This window comes from Cottoperca gobio, chromosome 5 (genome assembly GCF_900634415.1).
Source record: "Cottoperca gobio chromosome 5, fCotGob3.1, whole genome shotgun sequence".
Classification (NCBI taxonomy): Eukaryota; Metazoa; Chordata; class Actinopteri; order Perciformes; family Bovichtidae; genus Cottoperca; species Cottoperca gobio.
The window spans coordinates 2,801,982-2,815,812 of record NC_041359.1 but is presented as its reverse complement, the minus strand read 5'-3'; the positions used below and the strand labels follow the sequence as shown (position 1 = coordinate 2,815,812).

General features: G+C 43.6%; 1 protein-coding gene across 3 annotated transcripts in view; it reads right to left on the bottom strand.

Moving 5' to 3' along the window:
* The window catches only part of iqsec1b (IQ motif and Sec7 domain ArfGEF 1b), a 183,405-nt gene that overhangs the window by 139,907 nt on the left and 29,667 nt on the right, over nucleotides 1-13,831 (bottom strand). The window lies entirely within an intron of this gene.

The following is a 13,831-nucleotide window of genomic DNA, read 5'->3' as shown; positions in this document are numbered from 1 at the left end:
AGAGCTGTTTTAACCTACATCAAACCAAAACATTATTGTATATATATGTTTCCCTCAACTCCACCTTCTCCACTAATTCTAATCTATCAGAGAGGATATTTTTAAATATGAAATCAACAAGAGTTGTCAGATGCCATTTTCTGCATTTTTGCCTCAGTGCATCTGATTTTGAAACTGGCATATAAACCTCAGCTTAAAAACACAGGAAATTACAAGCTGAATGAAGCAAAATGACCTATTTGGTTCTTTGACCTTGGGCAGATGTGCAGCCAGGCGTGTGTGTAATGACAGATGCCAGCATGACTGTGGGTCACCGCAGTTTCTAAAGAATGTCATGTCAGAGCCCACAGGTCACATAACTGGACAGATCCTTTCAATTCACTGGAAAAATGGAAGTGGAAAATTCCATCATTGAAAGGGCACGGCGCACCGAAGGCACACTGTCTGTGACGTCCTTCAAATTCACTCAGGAATACGAAAAGGACTGTACACTCTCTCCGCTGGTCCAACACCAGCTAAATTGAATAACCATCCAGCCTTATTAAGTTTGACAGACTCCTTCATTATCCCCAAGCCTTTCATAACCCAACACATCCAGCTAATAGGGCTCTTGTCTTTCCTCACTCTCCCTTCAGCAGAAAGTGTCATCTTTTTGGCTCCTGGTGTTAAATACTCAACCAGTGAGAGTGATCTATCATCTGTATTGAATTACACTCAATAGAGGTGGGTGACACGGACGTGGGCAGAGGTAGCACCTTGACACCTTTATCCATGCTGTGTCTGTAAAGACAAAGCTACCAAGGCATAACAAATCCTTAACTAATGGCATAATGGAACCCTGCCTGCACAGAGCTGCTTTGATGAGACCCTTCTGAACTTCTGATGTTATACATTGTCACTACTGTTTTTAGATGACACACAAAGCAGGCACAGAGTGGGGAGTTGAAGGGGTGCATCAGAAGGACCAAGGTAAGCAAAATATGATTGAAAAGAAGACAACATACCCAAAGGAAATCATAAACTGTCAGTGTGAGACCAACAAAAAGATTAATCTGTCCGTTGTCAAAAGCAAAATCAATGGTGGATCGTAAACAACGAGTGTGCAGCTGGGGGAGCTCTGAGTGGAAGTCTCTGGTCCTGTCAGCAGCGACGAGAGGGAAGGGGAGCATGAGACTCCCCTGCAAACTAACTGACAACCGGCAAAGACGAGATAGTCACAGGCACGGTTGCAGAGATTAAGATCACTGGTCAGATAAAACCCTGTTAATGATATCATCGGAGGATGCAAGATAGCTAAGCGTTCCTCACAATTTGGCTCCAGTTACAAAACAGGCCACATTAGGACCAAAGTGCTGAGCCAGAGTTGTCAGTGCTGGACAATGATGGCAGCAGCTCCTGATACATTATGCTGTGAGAGGAAGGAGACCACGGTGCATAACTGTGTTACTTTACATATTGAAAGCTGTCCTCTCTAGAGAGTCGCTGTATAATCAGGAATTAATCAATATAAGTAGGGATTGGTTCAAATGTTCCTCTCCAGTTGTAGGTGTATACAATTACTATCCTTCTATAATAGTACATAATAGACATGATGATAAAAACTTGAAGGCAAAAGATTCATGCTTTACTTGTTAAACTCTCATGTATACTATACTTTTAGACTGATTTTCAAAGCCTGTGAACAAAATATTAAAAGGTTGAATTACTCAAATGACAAAAACACAATTTTTCTCACCCACTCCTCGAGTTATCCAGTCATACAGACATATTAGATATTATCTGTTGAGGTTTTGAGATTAATATCTCCGAGATTTCAACCTCAACCCCAATAGATTGAAGGTGAATGGAATTGTGTCTCTCAAAAAAAATACATTCTTATCTTTCCAGAAACAGTGAATGAAAAATCAGATAAGAAAATGGCACAAGGAAATTCATCTTTCACAATAGTTGCTGCTCGAAGCTTAGTGACTTAGTGGCTTAGTGGCTACTTGACATATTACTGTACGGTGAGCTAACTGGCAACACACGTTGAAAATAAATGTAAAATGGACAACATTTATAGCCATTTCTACTCTACCTACCAATTAAAGCGCTTAAAACACATATTCATACACTGACAGCAGAGGCTGTTATGCAACATGCCAACCTGCTCATCAGGAGCGGTTAGGGGTTCAGAGTCTGGATGGCTCCAATAAAGTGCATGAACATAGCTAATATGATATTTCTACTGTTCACTGTTCTCTCAAAAATCAGCACTGTCAAGGAGGAGCGGGGAATCAAACCAGAAGGTGGTTAGTTATTGACCAAATACTCAACTACATGAGTTCACCAAAATTGATCTATACAAAAAATAATTTAGTAGATTTACCTTCTCTGCGAATAAATCTATAGATCGCAGATTTAAAATACATTCATTTCATTTTGAAAGCTCCATGTAGGCCACGTTTGGCCACATTTACAGACAGTAGCACCACAGTAAACTGTTGACAGCGATGTCTGTGGACTATTTAGAGCAGGGGTCGGGAACCTGTGGCTCTTTCGATGACACCATATGGCTCGCAGACAATTTTGAGCTGACATTTTTATGTAATAAATAATTATACTGTGTCATTTTAAAGTAAAGCATTTATCAGAAATGTAAAATGTTCTGATCTATTGGATAATGCGGAACGACACGGGTCGTTGTAAGGTCAAAAAATAAAACTCCTCCTTTTCGTCAGGTGGCCAGCTAGTTTATCTGCCTTGAACACTTAAGACAGAAAAGATGTCGAAAAGAAAAAAGATGAGGATTACGTACGTTCCAGGCGGCGTGGACAGAGGACTTTGCCTTTGTGGAGAGAGCAGGATCTGCGGTATGTTTGATATGCAACGATAAAATTGCATCGATGAAACGGACAAATGTAAAGTGGCACTTCGATACACACCATGCATCACCAGCAGCTAGCTGGCTTTACGTCCAATCTCCTGCAGTCATTCAAAGCGCGTTTTAGAGAATTTCGTGAGCGCACTGATCTTTTTTAATTCATCACTCATCCACACGAGTGTGCAGTGGACAAAGTCGACCTGAAATGCATCCCTGGGGTCTCCGTCAGAGACTTTGAGCTGGAAGTTGCTGACCTGAAGGCGTCAGACATGTGAGTAAGATCACGTCCCTTAATGGAGAGTTGGAAAGACTTGTGCGAGTGGACAGAAATGGAATAACTTCAACCTGAAGAACAGCTGATTCTTAAAACTTGGAAGAGCTCCCTGTCACATACCACACAATACAGCATGTGAGTGTTGCCATATTGACCATGTTTGGCTCTACATATGAATATGAGCATCTGAGAAACATTAAGACCAACCTACGCTCACGTTTAACTGATGGAAGCCTCAACACCTGCATGAAGCTGAACCTCACCACGTATGAACCAGACAAGACATCAGCAAAACCATACAGCACCAGAAGACGCATTAATGGTAAGTCGTATTTCAACTATTATTGGTTAGCTACAGTATATCAACAAGAGTATTAAGAAGAATAAAGATATTTATTATATATAACGCTTTTAGTACTCGGAGACGTGTTATACTTTAAAACTGTATGTCGTATTTAAAAAATGCACGCATAAAGTTGCATTCAATTTTATTAAATATATGGTTCACAAAGAAATACATTTAGAAATATTTGGCTTTTATGGCTCTCCCAGCCAAAGAGGATCCCGACCCCTGATTTAGAGGAACAGGAACAGGAGGTTGGAAACAGGTTGTTGCATTTTTTTAACGTCATTTTTCAATGTTTAATCACCAGACATGGAATGTATCCATCTCCCTTGTAATAGGATAAAGGCAAAAATCTGAAAGACAGATATCTAATTAAAACCAAAAGTACCAGATACAAGAGATGATAGAATCGTTTCTTTGTTATTTAAATGAACCAAAAAAAAGTGCAAAGGTTAAAGGCCTCAGAGAAGATGGTTCAAGAGACAAATCCTCCCAAAAGCCGTAACTGCTCTTCAGGTTATGTGACTAAACAGGAACTACATCCAGTGGGTCCACTTATCCTGAGCAAAAAACAACACTCGTCCCCATCAGCTACATTCCTGCTGTATCCTCCTCTCTGATGGATGGATCCTCCTCACTGAGAGAAGGAGCATGAAAAAGGTCAGCTGTAAAAAGCATGAAAGCGCTGGATGTGACAGACAACGCCCACAACACCTGACTAATTGAAGGGAAAATGAGGGATCAGGCCATGTTGCCAGAGCAGATGCTTTTAATGGGGGCAAATTAAACAGTTGAAGAGTTGTTTGATATGGCATATTAACAATGTGAGTATATGTAAGCAGTTCATAAAGCCACTGTCAACTTGGGTGTAGGTGTTTTGAATTGTATAATATGGCTGAACAGCCACAGAATACTAATTCCAGAGTTTAGCACACAAAAACAAGGGAAAAGGTCAACACAGACATATTAGTTGATATTAGTTGGTCCATGTGGGTGCTGCAGAAGAATAAACACAACGGACATATTATCACTATTAACAGCAGTCACAGAAGTTAAGGTAAAATGTTAGCAATTTCCTTTTTCTTTCTTTTCTTTTTAAAGCCAGCAGACATGGTGCAAGATTTATCATTCATTTGGAGTGTTTCTGGCCACTAGACAATCATAAGTGCAATATTGACTCTTTTAGCTTTGTTTTGGTCTCAACCAACTCCTGAGGGACATATCTGGGTCTTAAGCTGCTAACTGTTCACAAGCTTTTTGCTGTATTTGTCCGTACACCAAAAGCAACTGCTGAGATCTGGAATCGCTACTGCAAGGTGTGACTAGGCAAGAAACGCCAATGGTCAGACCATTTAACAACAGTTTAGCCAGCGTTTGGTAATAATAATCCCTCAACTTCAGTAGCTGCAGTAAGTAGTCAAAGAGTATGAAGAAAAAGCATGAAAATGCCTGGAGGTTCACCATGGACATGGACAATCATTTTGCTGTGTGATCTTCTTGATGTTTTCCCTTAACATTTTCTCTTGTTGGGCCAAAACTGAAACCAAATGGTGGAAACTGAAGAGATTCTCCCACAATGACAGAAATGTAACTGTGCTATTTGTTGAATTCATTTCCGCCTTCTACTTCAACTCACAAATCAATATATCTGGTCCTAATGAACCAAAAATGATGAGGAATGAAATGGCTGCTTGTAGAAAAGCTGCAGCACCAGTATATTATAGCAAATGTGCCTCCCTGACAATCAACTGGGCTCCAGCAGCTGTCACTGCAATCATAGCAAGGATTAGTATAATTAACATTTTCTAGACCCCCAGAGTTTTTCAATCAAGTGTAAAGTTTTAATAATCACAGATGAATGGGGCCACAGGGAATTATGCGTCGCACTTGTTCAAGCACTTCTCCACAGCGCCGTAACCTTCCATCTGGAAACACACTTCATCTGGGTGAAGATTACCTACAGTTTATTCTCTGATGATTCCAGGTTATAATAAAATAGAATTCAAACCAAAAAACAAATGAAAGCAAATTCAAAATACAGTATTGCCTTGACTTGATTGTGGGCCAAGCAGGCAGAATCACACACTCGGAGAAAATGTGGAGATTTCCCAGTAGCTGCAAAGGGAAGGACAGGAATCTTGGATAGCAATGTGGGCAAACAGCAGACATGCTGTAATGAACTGGCAGGGGGCTGCAGCCAAGCCAATTAAATGATATGAGCCTGACAATAAGTGGTTACATTACATGACCTCAAGAAACCCACTGCCGCCAAATTTAAGCATCTCACAATGCACTGGTTGTAAGAAACCTTCATGCCTTAACACTCTGAAAAAAAAAAAGATTACAATTCCCATTACAAGTTTCAACTAGCAAGTCCAAAGATTTTTAGAAGGGCTAAGGTGCAAGAACTAAAGTGCCTTTCCAGGTTTCAATCCAGGCCATCTAAATGTTCTTGTGCATGTAAAGCTTGGACTAGGAAAAGAGCAGTTTAGGTTCAAACAGTGTGAAAAGCCAATAAATGCGACTTCTCTCATTGTGTATTGCTGTTTAAGTACTACTGCCCTCTTCTGTGTAAGCCCCTATGGAAGGAGAGAAGACAATGTTTCCTTTTCTTCACTGTTTCTGTGTCAATTACATATGTAGTTGTTTAACCTAATGGGGAACTGAAATTAACCTTTTAACATACTAGGCAATACATGACAGCCGAAGGAGACAAGCACACTTGGGAGGGTAGCAGGGGTCAGCTCTCTGCAGCAGCCATGGACACCCATAGAGTAGGAGGACACTGAAGCAAGGCTACAGACACACACTGCATTTCAACTACAATTAATGTCAAAAACCTCACAATCACTGTACAGGACAGGGTGTTTGGACTGCCACAAAATAGTACAAAATCCATGTTCAGTTTCAGTGGTGCCTTAAGTAGCATATTCTCATACCCTGTGGGGAATTTACTTATTATATTCATATAGTCTGTATGTGATACTTTTAAAACTATGGCTAACTATTGCAATAAGTTGCATGCGCCATGAGAGCTTTCACTGAGAGCTTGTCTTGAAAAATGCATGCATGCTCATACAGTATATGCCCTGACCGAGTCCTAAATGCATTGCATTGTGAATGCAGAACATCAAAGCAAACAAGAAAAGAAACACCTGTTCTGTTTTTCAAAATGTTCAGGCATAAACAATTACAAACATTCAATTTTAAATACACTTCTATACACAAACGCACAGGGGACATGGACACACACACAGACACACACACACACACAGACACACACACACAAACACAGACACACACACAGCTTCAATACAGGAAACATTATAGATTTTTCATAAAATACAAATACAAACCACAGGCCTGTAGTAATGTGAATGTAAAAATGAACCCCTTCGTCTTATTGGAAAATACTATCATTCCCTGTGAGCCGAGTGCCAAACAGCAATATTAGCAGTCTGCCAACAGGTAGTGGAAGTGCGTGTGTGTGTGTGTGTGTGTGTGTGTGTGTGTGTGTGTGTGTGTGTGTGTGTGTGTGTGTGTGTGTGTGTGTGTGTGTGTGTGTGTGTCAGAGGAGTAGGGGGAGTGCAAGGCAGACAAGTTGAGAAAGTTACGTGGAGAGGTTGCAATAAAGCTGAACTGTGCCTTACATACTCTGGTCCCAGTGTAAAGTAGAGACCACTTGAGGTGCACTCTTGAAGCCCCGATTGGCCGTCTCACTCCCATCTTTTTGTGTATGTATAGCTAGAGTTCAAATGCAGTAGCTAAGTAGGTGCAGGAAGAGGCAAAGCAACAGTGGTTATAGACAAATCATGAAATATTAGCATCATATTAGCAGAAAGGCGTTATTCTATTCCAACGTGGTTAAATTCCCAGGAGACAATGCAACAATGGATCCCGCCATTAGTGCTTCCATGATTGAATGGCAGCTGCTAGAAAGGCAGACACCAGGACACAGCAGCCTTCATCTAATGCAGGGGTAGGCAATTCATTAATTAATTAAAAAGGGGCCACATGAGAAACCCGAGCTGTGTTGGAGGGCTGAATCAACAATACATTTAATTTGATTCTGCTCAATATTAATTTTCTCCCATTGTAAAAAGCAGTACATTATATATTTTGATTAGCTGCGACTGGTAATCAAAAGAATAAGGATATTCTCTTCCAATATCCATCCATCCATCGTCTACCGCTTATCCGGGATCGGGTCGCGGGGGTAGCAGCTCCAGCAAGGAACCCCAATCTTCCCTTCTCCGGGCCACATCCTCCAGCTCCGACTGGGGGATCCTGAGGCGTTCAGGTGCTGATCCTCATCCCAACCGCTGCACACTCGGCTGCGAACCGATCCAGTGACTGTTGAAGGTCACAGACCGATGATGCCATAAGGACCACATCATCTGCAAAGAGCAGCGATGAGATCCTCAGGTCACCGAACTGCAACCCCTCTCCTCCACGACTACGCCTCGATATCCTATCCATGAAAATCACGAACAGGATTGGTGATAAAGCGCAGCCCTGGCGGAGGCCAACATTCACGGGAAACGAGTCCAACTTACTGCCGAGTATCCGGACACAACTCTCGCTTTGGGCGTACAGGGATTGGATGGCCCTCAAAAGTGACCCCCTCACCCCATACTCCCGCAGCACCTCCCACAGTATCACCCGGGGGACCCGGTGATACGCCTTCTCCAGATCCACAAAACACATGTAGACCGGATGGGCGTACTCCCAGGCCCCCTCCAGGATCCTTGCAAGAGTAAAGAGTTGGTCTGTTGTTCCACAACCAGGACGGAATCTGCATTGTTCCTCTTCAATCAGAGGTTCGACTACCGGCCGAACCCTCCTTTCCAGTACCTTGGAGTAGACTTTACCAGGGAGGCTGAGAAGTGTGATACCCCTGTAGTTGGCACACACTCTCTGGTCCCCCTTTTTAAATAGGGGAACCACCACCCCGGTCTGCCAACTCCTAGGCACTGTCCCAGACTTCCACGCAATGTTGACGAGGCGTGTCAACCAAGACAGCCCCTCAACACCCAAAGCCTTCAGCATTTCTGGACGGATCTCAACAACCCCTGCGGCTTTGCCACTGTGGAGTTGTTTGACTACCTCAGTGACTTCCATCAGGGAAATTGACGATGATCCCCCATCAGCTTCCAGCTCTGCCTCAACCATAGAGGGCGTGTTAGTCGGATTCAGAAGTTCCTCAAAGTGCTCCTTCCAGCGGCCGATAACCTTCTCAGTTGAAGTCAGCAGGGTCCCACCCTTGCTGTACACAGCTTGGATGGTTCCTCGCTTCCCCCTCCTGAGGTGCCGGATGGTTTTCCAGAAGCACCTTGGTGCTGACCAAAAGTCCTTCTCCATAGCTTCTCCGAACTTCTCCCACACCCGCTGCTTTGCCTCTGACACGGCAGAAGCTGCTGCCCTTCTAGTCCTTCGATACCCTGCAACTGTTTCCGGAGTCCTCCCGGATAACATAAGCCGGAAGGACTCCTTCTTCAGTCGGACGGCTTCCCTGACCACCGGGGTCCACCACGGTGTTCGAGGGTTACCGCCCCTTGAGGCACCTAAGACCTTCAGACCACAGCTCATCACCGCAGCTTCAGCAATAGAGGTTTTGAACATCGCCCACTCAGGTTCAATGCCCCCAACCTCCACAGGGATGGCTGAAAAGCTCCGCAAGAAGTTGTGAGTTAAAGATCCCCAGGACAGGGGCTTCCTCCAGACGTTCCCAGTTCACCCGCACTACCCGTTTGGGTTTACCAGGTCTGTCCAGAGTCTTCCCCCACCCCTTGATCCAACTCACCACCAGATGGTGATCAGTCGAAAGCTCCGCCCCTCTCTTCACCCGAGTGTCCAAAACATGCGGCCTCAGATCAGATGATACGATTACGAAATCGATCATTGACCTTTGGCCTAGGGTGCTCTGGTACCACGTGCACTTATGAGCATCCTTATGTTCGAACATGGTGTTTGTTATGGCCATTCCATGACTAGCACAGAAGTCCAACAACAAACGACCGTTCGGGTTTAGATCAGGGAGGCCCTTCCTCCCAATCACGCCTCTCCAGGTGTCTCCATTGTTTCCCACGTGTGCGTTGAAGTCTCCCAGCAAGACTACGGAGTCCCCTACTGGAGCCCCGTGCAGGGCTCCATTCAGGGTCTCTAAGAAGGCCGAATACTCAGAACTGTGGTTTGGGGCATAGGCACAAACAACAGTCAGAGTTTTCCCCCCCATAACCCGAAGGCGTAGGGAGGCGACCCTCTCGTCCACCGGGATAAACTCCAACGTAGCGGCGCTCAGCCGGGGGCTAGTGAGTATCCCTACCCCGGCCCGACGCCTCACACCTTGGGCAACTCCGGAGAAGAATAGAGTCCAACCCCTATCCAGGAGTACGGTTCCAGAGCCAAGACTGTGCGTGGAGGCAAGCCCCACCAGATCCAACTGGTAGCGATCCACCTCCCGTACTAGTTCCGGCTCCTTCCCCCACAGAGAGGTGACGTTCCACGTCCCCAGAGCCAGCCTCTGCTGCCCGAGTCTGGTCCGTCGAGGTCCCTGACCATCACTGCCACCCGTGTGACAGCGCACCCGACCCCAGCGGTTTTTCCCATGAGTGGTGGGCCCACAGGATGGATGGATGGATGGGAGGCACCACGTAGCTTCTTCGGGCTGTGCCCGACCAGGCTCCGTGGCAAACCCGGCCACCAGGCGCTCGCTGTGGGGCCCTCCCTCTGGGCCTGGCTCCAGACGGGGGCCCCGGGCTTCCTCCGGGCAGGGTCTCTCCTTTCCTTTCCCTTTCTTTCATGAAGTCGTTTTTGAAACATTAATCTCTGGGAGTGGTGAGCGCAGTCATCCAGCCATCATGGTGCTGACCTGCAGTTTATTTGCATAAGGTGTGTGTGTACAGTGAGCTGTTAACCTCCATCTCTTTGAGACGGATTAGAATTAAAGAGGCGACGCTCAGCCTACAAGTTTTGAACTCTTCCAATAAATATATGAAATTGTGGAGTGGGTCAAATAGGAAAATACTCTTAGAGAAGTAATAAACAGTAAAAACAATCATTACATCAGTATTTTATTTTTATCATATTAATCTTCACAAACCAATACTGAAAAGGTGTTTTACAGTATGATAAGCAATTAATCAACTTTATACAAAAAGCAATAAGTGCTTTTGATGTTTTTCAGTTCACTTTACTTGTTCAGTGAGAAACATCCAGTCTGTCTTGGGCTTGAACAAGTGCACTGAAATCTGGTTCAATGTCTGAGGTGGATATGCGCAGGACAGCTGACAGCTGATCATCAGTGATAGAGGATCTGTATCTGGATGTGTTAAACTTCATCACTGAGAATGTCTGATCACACATGTAGGTCGATCCAAAGAGGACCAGAATCTTCTGAGCATGTCTCCTCATGTGTGGAAAGTTCTCCTCTTTCAGGGAAGAGTAAAACTCAGACAGTGAGACTGACCTAAAGTGCTCTGACAGAAGTGTGTCAGACTGCAGGTCAATGAGTTCAAGCTGAACATCACTGGGTGCATCATCCACATTGCATGTAAATGGGGAAAAATCATGTGCATTTCATTCTCAACTGTTTTAAAGTCTTAAAATTGCCTTGAAAACTCACCATGCAGTGCTTCTAACATGGATGAGTACCTGTGGAGGTGATCAGCTGATGGTGTGGCTTCCTTCAGTGTTGGCAAGTGGGTGAGAATGTTGTTCTCCATTTGGCTTGAGAGAAGCTGCAACTTTCTAACGAAAGCCTTCACTGCGCTGTACAGTTCATGCACAAAAAGGCCCTTGCATTGCAGTTTGACATTTAGTTCATTCATTAGTGCAGTCACATCTACAGCAAAACCAAGGTCTCTCATCCAGTCTGCATCTGAAAGCTGTGGGACGTCTTTTCCTTTCTTCACAGAGAAGTCTTGACTCTTCTCTCAGGTCCCACACTCTTTGTCCAGGCTGAGCCACCTGACAGCGGCGTGGTAGCCTATGTCACGATATTTAGTCTCATTTTCCTCCAAAAGTGCAACAAGCTGTTTGTGATTCAATGCTCTTGTCCTGATGAAGTTAACTATTTTAGTTACAACATCAACAACATGGTTAATTTTTAGAACTGACTTACACAACACTTCCTGATGTATAATACAATGCAAAAATACCCATTTCTGTCACTTTATATTGCATTCTCTTCAAAAGTCCAACATTTTTCCTCATCAGATTTGGACAACCATCCGTTGTCACGCCTGCCAGCTTGTCCCATTTCAGTCCCAACTTGTCCACACATGCATTTACCTCCGTGAACAAATCACTCCCTGTTGTTGTCCCTTTCATTGACTGCATGGCTTCTCAAATGCCTCCTTTTTCTCTGGGCATGAGTGCTGCAGAATCCACCAAACACTCGGAGAAAACGGTTTACTTTTTCTAGCGATTTTGTGGGATAAGACTTAACTTGTGTTGACAGCTGCATCTCTGGATGTGCAATGTTTTGTAAAAAGTCCTTGTTGGTTTTGCAGTTTAGCTAGCAAAGCACCCGACTCCTTTTCCCGCTCTTCATCAGACAAGTTCTTGAACGGCGACTCAAATTGTAATCCTTGAACACAGCGACCTGCGCACCACAAACTAAGCACACGGCTTTACCTTTGACTTCTGTAAATACATACTTAGCAGTCCATGTCTTCTTGAAAACGCAGCATTCTGTATCAATCTTTCTTATTTTGGCGTGAGCGGACATTTTGAGGGCCAGCATTACTAGTAGCTATTCACACGCGCGGTGCGCATATGTAAATAAAGAAAAACAGCACCCTTTTCAAAATAATAGCAACACAGTTAGAAAGTTATTTACACCATGCACGCAATACAATGCTGTTGCTTTTATTTTGAAAAGGGTGCTGTTTAAAAATATATATATACTTTTTCATATATGTTATCATTTACGATTGTCCTCATGCGGGCCGCACAGGGCCGGCCAAAGGGCCGGATGTGGCCCGCGGGCCGTACAATGCCCAGGTCTGATCTAGTGTCATCTAGTGGATTTCTACTGATTCCTTGGCATTTCACCTCAGCATGTGCCAAAACGATTGAGAGAATACATTATACAGAATACAGAAAACGCCAATCTTGGAAAAAGGTGGACCTTGAGTTAAGATGTTTTTTTTTGTCAAACTACTGTTTCCAAGGTCAGGAATGGCCTTTCATGCTCAAGACTTCTCTGCATCCCACAGTGAGAAAGTCTTGGTTTTGGAATTCGAGTGAAACAACCCTTTAAAATTATTTATTTACTTCTTATTCAAGAATACTTGCATACCTTTAAGCTCTTATTTCATTTTAATATTGTTCTTTAAAATATACAGTAAGAGTAATCTGTCAGTTATGAGTGTAAGGAGCCCAGTCTGAAGTACAATGGGAAATGTATTCACAGTCACGCTAATACTTGGATAATAACTGCATTATCACTACACACTAGGAGTACTGTTTTGTCTGAAGGAATATTAGTCCATCATCTAGGCTTTGCATTGTAGGATGTCAGAACTAGCAGCAATCCCCAGCTGCACAGCAGTTTATTGGTGTAAAACAGTAGAGTGCTGCGAGGATAACTCCTGTTAAGATGCTTCTTCAAGCCGAATTAAATACTGGGTTGACGGTAGCTGTCTGTGGCGTGATATCATAACAATGTAGTAGTGTGTGAAGTGGTATGCATTCACCTAGACAGTTAGGGACAGGCCACTTCCTGCCAAAACAACCGCAAGGTAACACAGTTGGCAATATATTTGTACAGGATCATGTTCTAAACTTTACAGCATTTTAAAACCAGAATGGTGCGGAGAGGAAACGGATAATGAAAAAGGCCCTTGAGGATAAAGCAGATAAAAGTCCTAGTGAGAATATTAAAATGTGTAACCTCAAGCCTGGTTAACATGTGATATAATCATATATATATATATATATATATATATATATATATATATGGTATATTGTGATACTGTGTAAGCGATACAATTTATTGTGATTTTTTTAAATCAAATTTTAAGACACCATATGCAAGTCAATTAGACCTCCGTTGCTACTCCTGCCAATATCAACACAAATGTGTGTTGTTTACAATGTAGCATTATCAGAGGAAAAACAGGGTGTGTCCCCTGGACCTTCTGGATTTGAACATGCCAACAGGACGTCGTAAGTCTTGAGCCTCCTGGTATTTATGGTACCTCTGGTACCTGCAGTAATGTAGAAAAACATGCCCAAGTATCGGTTCTTGTGAGATCCCTAATAGGTACTGCAGATATGTTCCTCAGTGGGATTAAGATAAGCTATAATGTTGTGCTATGAGCACAATGAGAGGCGGTAAGTC